General features: G+C 35.8%; 1 pseudogene; it reads left to right on the forward strand.

Moving 5' to 3' along the window:
* Positions 1 to 8482: 8482 nt before the first annotated feature.
* Positions 8483 to 14279, forward strand: LOC113628197 (eukaryotic translation initiation factor 2A pseudogene; annotated as a pseudogene).
* The last annotated feature ends 281 nt before the right edge of the window (positions 14280 to 14560 follow it).

The following is a 14560-nucleotide window of genomic DNA, read 5'->3' on the forward strand; positions in this document are numbered from 1 at the left end:
GTAGATGATAGCACACCTTTCAGAGTAACTGATAAAACAAGCAGATGACAAAGATGAGCCATAAAGACATAAAAGATATTGGCAAAGCAGACCCAACAGATGTATCTAGAATATTGTCTCCAATGTCTGCAAAACACATGTTATTTCCAATATGCACAAAACTCTTACAGAAATAGACTGTATTCTCTGTAAACTGAGTTTCAAATTATTTCTAAGGATTAAAATAATACAAAATATGCTTCTTGAAGATAGATGAGTTAAGCTAGAAATCAGAAAACCAAACAATTCCCAAACCTTTGGAACATACATCATATATTTCTAAATAATCCATGGTTCCAAGAAGAAATCAAAATTAAATTTGGAAAACATTTTGATAGAATATAATCTTAAAATAATCTGATTAGTTCAAAACTTGGATATGGATATGGCTAAAGACAGGAGTATGGATTTGGGGTTTTTTTTAATTGTGAATAATATATAGAGAGTATAAAGAGATATTAGAGTATGTTAGAAATATTATATAGATATTTAGATACATCAGGAAAAAAGGAATGTATAAAATCAATGAGCTAAACACTCACTTTAAGAAATTAGAAAAATGACAGCAAACAAAACTTGAAAGGTGGAACAATGGGAAAAAAAGAAAAAGTGAAAGAAATAATTAATAAAATAGAAAATAAACAGACCCCAGAGACGATCACCAATGCCAAAGTTTGGTTCCTTTTAGATACTACTAAAACTGGTAAATTCTTGGTGAAATTGATCAAGAAAAAGAGATGGACAAACAACCATTATCAATAGTGAATAAGGACATATTACTATGAGTAACATGGAAATGCACTTATTTAGTTATTTATTTTTTTAGATTGAAGAATTTATTTTTTGGTGCAGAAAAATTAAGACATTATACTAAATCAAAACTCAGCTAGTTAGCAATTCGTGAATGCCAATTTTAAGGATTGTTTCTAGACAGCTTCATATACCTGTTTTGTTTATTTGAAGGTTAGATTAGCATTAGGGTCATATTGAAATATGCAATAGAGGGTATCCAGATAGGTAAAGAAATCTAATCACTAATGACAATAATAATAACTATTAACATTTGATATAAATTATGATGATCTGTGCAGTGGTGAATCTATAGAGTAGAAATTTTGAAAGAATTAAATAGCTGAGTATTATATGAAAAATCTCTAAAATATATATATGTAGATATATATATATATATATGTTTTAGGTGAACAAAAAAAATCAAGGTACAGGAAATGTGTAGTTTATGAAAACATTTTATTAAAAAGGTCTAAAATAACATTATATATTCATATCTGCTTTAATAGACATATAAAAATTCCAGAAAGATGCAAAAGGCAGGGGTTAGTCTTGTGGGGTTGAAAGTGAGAACCAGATGGCTTGGGGACAAAGTGGCCATAAGACTTTTCCCAGTGCATCTTTAAACATAAACATAAAAGACATGATAGATGTAAATCTATATATATATTTTTTAAATGCTGTGCATTGCATAATTTCAATGCCCTTCATATCAGATTCTAAGTGCATGAGATCCTAGGGGGAAGCATTCCCTAAAACCTCCTGTGAATGGGATATGAAAGGGCACACTCAGGTCATGCACTACAGCAGGCCTGTTTTAGATCCATGTGATATGTTACATCATTTTTTTAAATTACATTGGAAATAGAAAATAAAATAAAATGAATTAAAATTGCAAGAATTGGAAAGAAAGGAACAAAGCAATCATTATTTGTAAGAGATATAATTGCCTCCGTAGAAAGGGACAAAAAGTCAGCAAAGATTGAACTAATGTTCTTTCAATTTGCTATCACTGCAAACAGGAACACTTCAGTACCATATTGTTAATTAAAACAATTCAAGCTAATTCAGACCACACTGAATTTTCGGAACTCCTAGAGTGGGTATAGGTCATTCATTTTTAACACTTTGCTGTGTGCTTCCTTGAAGTATCATAGAATGGTGTCATACGTTAGTTTGACCTGTCTCCTTGGACAGCAGAATCCCAGAACGCAGAGATTCTATTTTATGATTCTTTCTTTAGCCCCATGGACTGTCTCAACTTGTGGGCAGTTTGTGTTGAATAAGTGTACTCGTCTTCAAGTGATACTTGGATTGAGTAAATAAATCCAACAGGACATGGACATCCTAGGTTTTGTGAACTGTCAAGATCATGCTGTCATGCAGGACAAAGTATGTCCCCAGATCAACAGCATCAGCATCAGTTGGGAACTTAGAAACACAAATTTTTGGGACCCCAACCCAGACCTACGTAATCAATGGGTCGGTTTTACTGAGACCCCCAGGTGTTTCTGATGGATGCTGAAGTCTGAGGGCTCCTGGTCTAGGAGTAAGAGTATCACACAGAGACAAGATGACAGATATCTCAGAAAATTAATGATCTGGAATCACTTTTTCTGGGCAGTAATTGTTTGCACCAGTTCTCTTTTTAGTAGCCTTGTACTCATCTGATTACTTTGCAGAAAGTTGCCCTTGACTCTCATGTCATACGTTTAGGGTTAGACGCACACACCTGCGAATTTCCCACAGAGCGGCATTCCTCAAACTTTGCTGGGCAGAGACTGCCATGTGGAGGGCTTGCTGAAAACTCTGCCCTACACTTGGAACTTAGAGTCACTGGATCTGGGGTCATCTCTAGAATTCTGCATTTAAAAAACAAAATAAGCCATCTAATGAATCTGTAGCAGGTGGACAGGGGACCACATTTGAGACCTATCACCCTGCAGCACTGCTATACAAGTTGTGATTGCAAATCAGTGGTTGGCATCATCTGAGATAGTGTTAAAAATCCAGACTCAAGAGTCCCATCCCAGGCCTATAGATTCAGAAACTTCATTCTAGCAAGATACTCAGGGCATTTGCTACGCATATTAAAGTTTGAGATGCCCTGTTGCAGGCAATTCGTGAGAACACTAGGGCCCATGACTCTGTGTGAGAAAACACTGGCCAGAGGGAAGGTGAACTAATTTCCAAACAACTATTTCCGATTGCCATTTCTAGCACTCTGTTGAATGACACCATTCTTACTCTACTTCACTTCTGATTACTCTTTTCTCCTCGATGACTCTACTTCACTTCTGATTACTCTTTTCTCCTCGATGACTGCAGTTCTAGGAGAAACCTAATACATACTATGTTTATAACAGTACACATATAAATAGCTCTAATGAAAGCTCAATGGAAAATATACAGCATTACAGATGAAATTGATGTAATTAACAATAAATTACGTGGAATCCTTTATGTTTTAGTAGATCAAAATAAATTAGTTGATTGTAGGAAGTTAATAATTAATTTGAGATGTTTATGGCAAGTTATTGACCCAATAATGTATTCTGTTTTCTTTCTAGATTTTAATATTTATATAATTTAGCAGTTGTTTTTTTAAAAGGGGAATATTTTAAAGTCTTATAATTGGATCTATTTCTATTAATTTATAGTCAAGTGGAGTACATTTATTTAAGATTGAGAAATACCATTTGCATTGCATTAACATTTTGCTAAGAGAGACAAAATGTTGATACTTATTAGTATAAAGGAGCTTATTAGACTTCGAAGACGTGGCTTTGAATTGATTTTAGTATAAGCGAAACTTTTCATTTTTTAAAAAATATGGTTATTTGGATACTTAGCCACTTTTCTTGTTTTCTTTGTAGTTTTTTTTAAACTCTATTTTTTTTTGCTTGTGATTTTCATAATTTATTCATCTTTTTCTCTGTATTTATACCTTAGGGACTGTCCTGCAGCTCTTGGTAGTACTTAATGACTAAAAATATCTAGATGTCTCAGAATTAATGATGCACTTAGAGTCTCTAAATATTGCAGAAGGCTTGCCTAAACTTGGGCAGAAACCTGGCCTCCTGTGGGGTGTTGTATGGGCACACATCCCTTTGGAAGTAAGATGGGATATAAATAAACACTAGCGTAAATAGATGTGGCCTGATGGAAAAAGCTACAGGCGGATTCTTCATCTAAAATTATACACATGACTATCTGACATTCCATCACTATAAGGCATTCCTTCAAGAGACTGCATCTTCAGAATCCCACATGCCCTTGAGAGGGATACACCTTATGTCGTGCTTCTGAGCGATTGTCTTTAGATTGCAGAGAGTGTGAGAATAAGCATCACTGGGAAGGGATCAGCAACCCAGCCAGGGAGCCACAAGCATGCCAAACACAAGTTCTGCCTATTTGTTAAATTTTCTAACTCAGAGATTTTAAAGACAAATGAAGGTCTTTTATTAACAGAGAAATGTGCCTTTTTAAATTTGCATTTACATAGAGAGAAAAGCCCAGCAGGGTTGTTTGTTTTCAAATTAAAGAAGCATAAGAATAAGTTATATTACATCTGGGAAAAGATGGGGCCCCTGGCTGGGATGCAGGCCCTCCGTCCACTAGACTCGAAGACCTGATTATCCACTCGACTTTGCTAAGTCTCTGGTGTATTTTGGGTGATTGGCTTTGTCTCTCTGGGCACAGGTTTTCTCACCTCTACAGCAAATAGGACTAGATGATCCCGAATGTCCCTGCACTGCGTTTGTTTCCCAAAGAATGAAAACAAGTGAAAAAGAAAATGAGTAATTCAAATTTTCTCTTCAGCTCATTCTAAAATTACCTCCTCAGGTTTACAGATCTGGAGTTGTTTTCTATAAATCAGTGAATTAAAAAAAAAAATATTGGAGAAAAGGGAAAAATAACTTAAGCAAAGAAATAAAACCATTATTTCATGTTGAAGCTCCAGGCTTTGTGGGTTTTGAATAGAATTTAAAGCTGGATAAGTATTTTATTTCTGACCACGCATTAACCCATTCTTTAAAAGTGACTTCCTATTTTTCGAAGCACCGCAAAATTTCTCATCTCTTTCAGATACTGTACTAAACGCGTTATTAACTGCATATGAATTTCATTTTTAAAAGTAGGAAATGAAATGACTGCTAAGTTCTTGCCTGAAGAGTTGAGAGCATCCTATATAAACTAGTGAATCCCATTAGAATGAATTTCACAATGAATACACACGTGAATAGTAATTATTGATAGAAATACAATAAATCCACCAACTCTCAGAGTGCCAAATGGTAATAATGAGTGAGTACAGTTGCGCCTGGATGAAATTAGCTAAAAATATGATTACAAATGTTTATAAATATAGATTTTAGAAGGAAATTTATATTTCAAATAATTTTCTCTGAACAAACCATACTTCTTTAAATATCCCCAGTATCCATATTTTTGCCTTTTTAATATCTAAGGCTCAAAGATGATAATGATGTTTGGTGTTTGGTTATCTATAGAGTGAGTAAATGCTACTTAAGGTGATAAAAGCAAAAAAATTTAGGAGAGGAGATGATGATAAAAGCTATATTTGTGTGTCAGGTGGAGCTACCTAGGAGATGCTCTCTACATCGCCCTTAGAATATTCTCTATCTACTTAGCCAATCAGTCGTTCTTTATAATAATGTTAAATCACTTAAGCCATAACTAATAATAGTACAAAACTTGAAATGAATTTATAGGTCCACTCTTTTAGGATTTGGCAAAATGAGGAATCTTCCTCACCAATGGACTGAGGGTTTCTATGAGACAGACATTTCAGGGCACCAAGAGATGGACACTCACTTCAATGACTTGATAAATGGTGCCTTTACAAAGCAGTTTTAGGGACTTTTAGTTTTAGGGACTCCCCAGTTCAGTAGAGAGTCCCCTGCCCCCACCACAAAACTGGCCTGCCCATCAATCAGGCAGGTGGTCACAGGGAATTATCCACAACCCACAGTTCAATTTTATGGAGAAGACCAGACTACTGCTCTGGAGAGGTGGGTGCTGGTGAAGGGCCAGCAGACCCTACTAATCACACCGATTATTTACAATTCTCCATTCTCAACCCTCTCAGTTAATCTGAGGAAAGTGCAAAGACGACATCCACCTAAAACTCTCTTAACTTAATGAGGCACTAAGAGATTGTATTTTTCACTGTTCTCTAATGGAAACATAGAACAGAAGCTTATACAATCCCTTAACAAAGAGATGCTACATATTTTACATTTCTTTCTTTCTTTTCATAGAAAGCCTGTGGGAAAGAGGTACATAGATCTTGGAATAATTTACTCAAGAGCAACCGACAAGGCTCAACACCAATTAATTCTGATTTTGAATTTTTTTAAAAGTGACATTTTAACATGCTGAGTGCCAAGTTTGTTTTGCTGTCATTTCAATGACAACAAAATGTATTGGCTAGTCTTCATAACAACTTCTTAGAATATTAGTATATTATAGTGAGATCTTATATTTTATATATGTGATACAAGAAAGAGATTTTCCTAAGTAAGTGTTTATAAAAATTACTTGTCAATTCTGTTACTGGAAGAGCAGAATCTATGGCTGGTGATTAAAAGCATTTTTTTTCCATACCATACCTAACACAGACTATGAACAACTGTGTCATATTGGTTTGGAGGATTAATTGTGAGAAGAACTAACTCATCTATTGGAACCAGTGACTTACTAGAAATTTGTAACTTCCACCCTTGACTTTCTCATTTTTTACAACGAAAGTTCCAGAAATAGCCTCATATGACCAAAAAAACAGATTTGAAGTTCAAGGCAAATTGTTAGCCATTATTTTTCCAGTGGGGAAAGAAAAAAGTGAAGAACGTCATTCATATATTAACCTTATTGTACAGAGCAGCTGGAATATTAAGATGTAACCTCCTAACTTAATCCATTGATAAGGACATTCTTTTGAGTATAAAGAAATTAGAGACGTAGAAAGTATGCAGAAATCAGGGCTTCAAAGAATCTTGCAGTTTGATAAAAACTGAACACATTTCTGTTGCTGAATTGGCAGAATCATAAATCAGTTGGTTGAGGGTATACATAATATGACTTTTTTTTCAATAAGAGGATTCTGGTGGTTGGGTTGGCAAGTTTAAAATTTGATTTTGAGATAAGACTTAGAAATTATGAAAGTCAGATTGAATTTCCAGCAGATCCCACAGTGATGGAACATTCTATCATCTTCTTGACCGCCTCTCTTGCAGGATTTATAAGCCTCCCAGCTTGTGGGCGGGCACAGCTGGAACAGGAATTGTTGTGCCTACCTGACCTGATTATTTCTGGAGTTTCTGGTTCTTTCCACTTAGCTTCCTGCTGTCACTTTCTGAAACAGCTTTCACAGGTGCGTTAGCCCATGGACAGTTGTTTACTGCTGAGCCATTCTCTGCTAAAATGGGCCAGTAGCCCCTTTGCAACTGAGAACCAAGGACATGACAGTAGAGTATTTTTCATTCTAACCAAAGTTGGAGGCCGTGGATTTAAAGCCGTGTCAATGTGCATGTTCTCATGGGTGTTTCCTTTAAAACTACATGCAGAACCTTAGAGCAGGTATTCCTAAAATTCTTGGTTACTGATGTTAGTTAACTATACTGAGTTCTTTAAAGGCACTGTCCTTTGAGCCCTCCTAGACCACATGCTTAAAATCCAAATTGCTTCTAAATTATTTAGAACTAATATGTCACAATAATATTAAAAACAATTTCTTAGGGCTATCATAGCTATCTTCTAACGACAAAATGCCTGCAACCCATTGGCTCCCTTATTTACAAAAGTATGAAAAATGTTGGTTATTGTGTGATGGAAATAACACAATTTGTGGTGTTGTAACACTGCCAGGCATTCATGATACTCATGTGAGCCTTAAAATTCATGTCAACTGTGTATTCGTTCTGAAAAGTCATAAAGGCATAGAGGAAATATTAAGGATACATTATTGATGAATGATTATATAGCAAGCTTATGTAAAAGTGCATGGCATCTATTTTTGACCTGAGACCTGTAATTCATGGAATCACATTCTTAAAATATTTTATTGTGCTCTGAAAAAAATGTCCCTCAATGAATACACTAATATGGGGATTTGGCTCTTCTACCTGCCTTTGCAGCTTTGAGAATCAATTTTAAATGAAGAGAAAAGCACATTTGTAATAACTTCTTTCTCTATCTAACAAGCTTATTGTGTGTCTTGGAAATTAAGAAGCTTCTTATATTCCTACTAGTGAAATGACTCTCAAATTCATATAACATTTGTGTAAATTTACTCAGAAGAATATATTATGGCTCATTTTCAAACTGCCTCGCTGTTGGGGTGGTATTGGGCATAAACATGGATAGAATAAAATGCATGGAATATACTAAAATTTGTCACGTAAATATCTCATTTCACTGGATAGAAAAGATAGAATTGTTATCCGGCCAGAGAATAGAAAAAATAAAACATAAAATACTCTAAGTTGGATGCCCTCCATCACCTTCAGTCAAATTACATAGACAAGTTATACAGTTACACAAGCTGATTTTTTTCATACTTGACATTTGAGTAAAGCTACTTACTTTCTCACAATGTTAAAATTTTATTTTGCAGTTACCTATACTAAACATGACGGAAGCTATGAGTAAAGTAAAATAGAATTTAAAATTAGCTAAAAACTCATAAAAGTTTGGATTGGGTTTCTTAACCTCCTTGAAATCAAGTACCCTAACATTTTAATTAAACAGAGAAATTTCAACATACTGAACTGAATCCTATTTGCCTAGTCAGGGAAGGAGATTTTAGGACTCACTAAATTATACTGGTTTGGTTGTACATTTGACATACACATGGATAATCTGCCAGGGGAAAATTCTAACAGTGGGAAAAATATTTTAGTCTCATAAGCAATGAATCTGATATTCAATTTTCTTGATAACAATTCAAGTCTCCTGTCTGATACATCCAAAAGAATAAAGATGTAGATGCTTTAGGTGGTGAAGGTGATGTTACGTCCTCTGTTAGAGTGTTCTGTTACTTCTCTATGGATTTTCAACAGCCTTTGCACATCCTCAACTTCCAAATATCTTTTACATTATCCAAGGTCAGAAAAACCATATGGCTTTATAAAGATCAAAGAGTGAAGCCAGAAACCCCACACTTTTAAAAGTAAAGACAAACTCTCCAGTACATATTTTAGCATCAAGTGCATATGGCACAGGCTAACTGAAAAAATTTATGTGGCAAAGTTAACCTACTTAGAAGTGGAATAACGTGTCCTTTAAGGCAGAAAGGACAAGCCCATCTTCCAGTGGGAAAGTGGTACAGTTAGAGACATCAGGGGAAGAAACGAAAGAAACTGGATTACAGAGACTCCAAACGACAGGTAGGAGCAGTACAAAGTGGAGAAATTAAGTGAGAAATTAACCTCCAACCTCTGAGGTCATTCTTCGTATTGAAATTCAGTTGTCTTAAGGAGTCCTTAATGTTAAAGACATGATTTGCTCATAGCCAAGGGGGAAAGTTCAATTACTGTACCCATGTAATCATCCATTTTAAATCATTTTTGTGTAAAGATCGGGTGTATTGAATGGATTTGTCATACTCAGAATGAAACTGGTGCAAATGAAATTCCTGTTAAGGGGCATTAGCTTTACTATTCTCTCATTTGCTATAAAAGCCTTTAAGCACCAAAATTTGGGATAGACTGTGGCTTATTATCAGTCAAGTAGGGGAGGGAGGTGCTTCCTGACGGGTTTAAAAGCAAGTGGCTTGTTTAGTTTATAGTCTAGGGAAAAACATCAGTCTTCCTCTTGTTTTTAGGGTTAATTAGATACTATTCTTTTGCTGTTCTAACTCATTTGTTTTCTAGATCCTACTGCCAAATATATTTTAATGGTATTTTTTAATGTCAACCTCATTTTCCCTGTCATTACCATCCATGGGCTAATCAAACAATTATCTTGTCATTTATTTTATAAGACATTCTATAAAAAACCCATAGAATCCTTTCAGAATTAAGGGGATACCATTATATTGATCATAAACATTATTTTATTGAATATTTCACAGATAATTTTAATAAAGAAACAAAAGTCTATGTAAATAAAAGGAGTATCTAAAAATTATTGAAACATTAAAAGCTGATGTATGTTGTTATTACAGCTTTTAGAGATGCCTGATAAAGTGATCTATGAGCAATTTTAACTGATGTATTTCAACAGTTGCCCGGTATAAGTTCCTTAGATTTTGACCATTAAATTATCATTTCTTTATTATTTAATGTGATCATTCAACATTATTAATGCCTGATGGGAGAATTTTTCACATACTGAGGTATGGGAAAGTCATTCTGGCTTATACACGATTTGGCTTGAATTTTATGCTAACCAGAACAGACTCTTACAGCCTGTCAAACATGCATCGTACATCTGCTTTAACCATTAGGGAAAAGAATGCATTTTAAAATCAAAATGGAGTAACTGTGGTTCAGTCATTCAAAATGGAGCTGGGTGGCCATAATTTCAGACACGTTCCTGCATCCCTGTGAACATGAGTTTTCTGACCTGTGTCAGACTGAAGGACACCACCAGCCGTTCTCAAAACAGTATCTGTGAATAGCTGCCAGCTGCAACCGTATGGTCTCAAGGTCTCCCCTTGTAACTATGCAACCATTTCAGACTCCAACCAATCCTTGCTTAACAAGCACCCTTACTGCTTGCCGGCTCCAATTATAATTCTTGACAAGCACCTTACGTAACTCTGTGGTTTTTGCCTTTATAAGCCTCGCCTATTTTGTAGTCTGGAGAACACGATTCAAGTGCTTCTTGGATCTGTGTCTCCTGGGCTAACGTCCTCAGTTTGGCAAGAATAAAACTCTTTTCTATTCCTGTTATAGATTGTTTATTGATTATTTCCATCAACATACCTAAACCTAACATTCCCCTTGAAAGAAAATTTACCCTCGTTTTAAGTCACTGTGATGGCTTTGGCAAAATATTAAAGAATCAAATCATGAAGGTTAAGAGATAAGGACTTCATCTACAAGCAACGAGATTTTGTTGATTCCCTCCTACTCTGGGGAAAACCCTTAAGCTTGTCTCTCCAGTCATTCTGACCAAGGACAATGTGACATTTAGGGAGGAAGTCTGCTCCATTGGAAGCAGGCATTTTTGCCTCCCCAGAATGGATTTCCACTTGGATCAAAGACCAGTCAACACTGTCTTGGCCACGTTCAGTTTTAAACATGGCTTCTGTCATCACCAGTCCATCGAAACTGAAAGCACCGAAGGGGTCCACCTATAGCGTGTCCTAAAACCAGGGTCTATTTTGGCTTCCTGGACATGGGCACCTGCTGTATTTCCTCAGTTTGTCTGAAATTCACATCAGGGACTCTTTCTTAGTTTCTTACTCCCCTGGAACTTCTAATTTTCAGGGTTCTTCTACATCCTTCTATTCTTATCACTCAACTCTGGTGTCCTCTCCTGGCTTCCAGGCCACACATCTCCAATCTGCATTTTCTGCCAGTCTCACTGCTGAGCAGTGGGTGTTCGTCCAAATGCTGGCAGGCCAGCTCCACTAGGGTTTCCATCACAGACATCTCAAACTCATCACGTTCAAAACAAAACTGTCATTTTTTAAATTTATTTTGAAAAAAAATTTTAAATCTATTTTACTGAAGCATAGTTGATTTACAATGTTGCATTAGTTTCTTCTGTACAGAAGGGTGTCTTGGAGATATATATATATATATATATATATATATTCTTTTTCATATTCTTTTCCATGATGGTTTATCACAGGATATTGACTATAGTTCCCTGTGCTATACAGTAGGACCTTGTTGTTTATCCATCCTATATATAATAGTTTGCATCTGCTCATCCCAAACTCCCACTCCATCCCTCCCCACCCCCACCCCCTTGGCAACCACAAGTCTGTTTTCTATGTCTGTAAGTCTGTTTCTAAAACCGTGATTTTAATCTCACCAAACCCGTGTCTCCTTTTGGGTCTCCCAACTTCCTGAAGGAACCCATTAGACATTAAGTTGTCAGAAACCTTCTCCTCTCCTATTCCTACAGCAACATGATAAATAACAAGTAAAATGGTACAACCTCTCTGGAAACAGTTTGGTAGTTTCTTAAAAAACTAAGTATGTGGCTACCATACAAACTTGTAATTGTACTCCTAGACACTGATGGCAAAGAAATGAAAACTTATGTTCACACAATATCATCCACACAAATATTTATAGACACTTTATGCTTAATAGCCAAAAATTGGAAGCAGGCCAGATGTCTTTCAATGGATGAATGGTTAAATTGTGACACATCCATACCATAGAGTATAGTCAATGAAAAACCAAGCTATTGATACAACTTGGATGAATCCTTATCTGAATTATGCTGAATGAAAAAAAAAAGGCAATCCCCCTAAGTTATATTCTATATGATTCTACTTACACAACATTCTTGAAATGACTAAATTATAGAAGCAGAGAACAGAGGGCTGTAGGAAGGCAGGAAGTCATGTGATGGGGATGGTCTGTATCTTGACTGTATCAGTGTAAACATCCTGACAGTGATACTTTGCTATAGCTTACAGGTAGATTATCACTGTAGATAATACAGGTAGATTACATTGTAGAAAGATTTACAGGTAGATTTACATTGTAGAAAGCTGGGTAAAAGATACCCGGGTTCTCTTCATATTATTTCTTACAACTGAATGTGAGTCTCCAGTCACTTCGAAATGAAAATAATTTTTAAATTTAATTAAAAAATACATAAAAATAAATTTGTCTGTCAAACCGTCTCATGAGTCAGGAGCCATCCAAAAGACAGAAAAACATACAATAAAGATTCTTCTCTATTCTTGTTATTTTCTTTGACCCTAACACAATGCTACACACTTTCTCTGTATTTTAAAACCAGCTTAGAGCACAGCTGGGATACCTGAGCTCCAACTTTGTCATGTAAAGACCAGAGCATGTTTGAAGTCTTCATTCAGAAAAACAATGCAAAATTGGCATCCATCCTGGTCAGAAGATGAAACTGTTTGTGCCAGAAATGTTAACAATGAAGTTCCCTTCTTTGACAACAACGATTTTAATGTGATTGCAAATAAATTAAATTTGCAAACAATTATTTTGTGTTATCACATGGACCTTAACTATACAAGGTGGCTGTCCATGTCCTGGGGAGTAAGGGCATATTTTCATTTTGTAGATTAGATCAGTACCTCAACTTGTGTGCACCTAATGCAGCTTTAGTCAACAAAAGTTTCCTTAAGGCTGATAAGATTACAATGCTAAGGAATAGAAAACCACTGCTGTGTTGTAACAGCTGGTACAGATGTTGACAAGACAAGAACATCCTATTGTGGGAAAAAATTTTCATTACATTGCAGCAAGTAGAGAAATTGATGTAGTGCAATTACCCAAAAACGGCTCCATTTATGATGCAGTTTGGAATTTGTACTATTTACCGTGTCACGCCTGCCAAATGTGATTCTGCATTTAAGTTGGGACTCGTTGTCCTAAGGCAGACTGCGACAGCCCTTGTGGACACATGTTAGTAGCATCTGAACTTGACAATCTGAGGAGATGAAGGAAGTGTACGATATTGCAAACTACAAACTCATTTCTAAACCCGTCTCCTCTAAATGTTCTAAATATTTTCCTTAGTGCCCAGGTGGTGAGCACATTTTAACGATCACCTGTCCTCTTGGATAATGTGTTAACACTGGGTACGAGATTTGGCATTAACCCAGCTGTATCTTGCACAGTTAGGATATACCTTCAAATGCAGAAATATGACAGGTTTCCTGGCAACCATTTTTGGATGGAATATTTACAGGAAAGACAATAATTTACCAAGCAGTTCTAAGTGAAGTCCCAGTGAAGAATATAAACTTGCGACAGCTTATAAGTTTTAAGAAATGAACCAGTCACCGATTCTGAGCTGCATCAGGAAGAACCATCCCAGAATAAGAAACCACCACCTGGAAAAGAAAAGTCACCAACAAAAACAGCCATTAATAATTAAAGGATGCATGAGACTGAGACAGCAGAAAGCAAGAGGGGACAAGAGTCCAGATTTGACTCCACTCCCACCTAGCAAAGCCACCATGAAAGACAGCCTCTCAGTCACCTTCCAGAGACCCTGAGACAGACAAACAGACCCAAAACCTAAAGAAGAAGATGTAGGCAATTGAACAGCTGAAAGAACAAACAGTACCTGGAAAACAGCTAGAAAAACATCAACGGGAGAAAATGCAGCAAGAGAGAGCCTTTCTCCACAAGCCAAAGACGTGGAATTGGGAATTTAAGATACACAGAAAGCGAGCAAGTTACCAGAAACCAGTGCAAACATTTCTTCTGTTAAACACACTGACATCTATGGAATACCTATGTGCCCATCCTTAATGTTCATCTATAACTTTAACAATTCATTCAAGATTTTTTTAAAAAAATAGAGCAAGAAACCTAAAATACTTAAAAATAAATCTAACAAGTAATGTCCAAGAACTCTACACTGAAAACTATAGGAAAATTAATTAATTAATTAATTAATTTTTTTAAAAGTTGCAGAGGGAAATTAAAGAGAGCCAAAAGTATATCATGTTCCTGGATGTGAAACCTCAGTATTCTAGATGTTCATTCCCTCTAGAACATATCTACACATTCTGTGCAATTAAATAAAATTC

This window comes from Aethalodelphis obliquidens, unplaced genomic scaffold, assembly GCF_003676395.1.
Source record: "Aethalodelphis obliquidens isolate GAN/ISIS:26980383/991018 unplaced genomic scaffold, ASM367639v1 scaffold23, whole genome shotgun sequence".
Taxonomy (NCBI): Eukaryota; Metazoa; Chordata; class Mammalia; order Artiodactyla; family Delphinidae; genus Aethalodelphis; species Aethalodelphis obliquidens.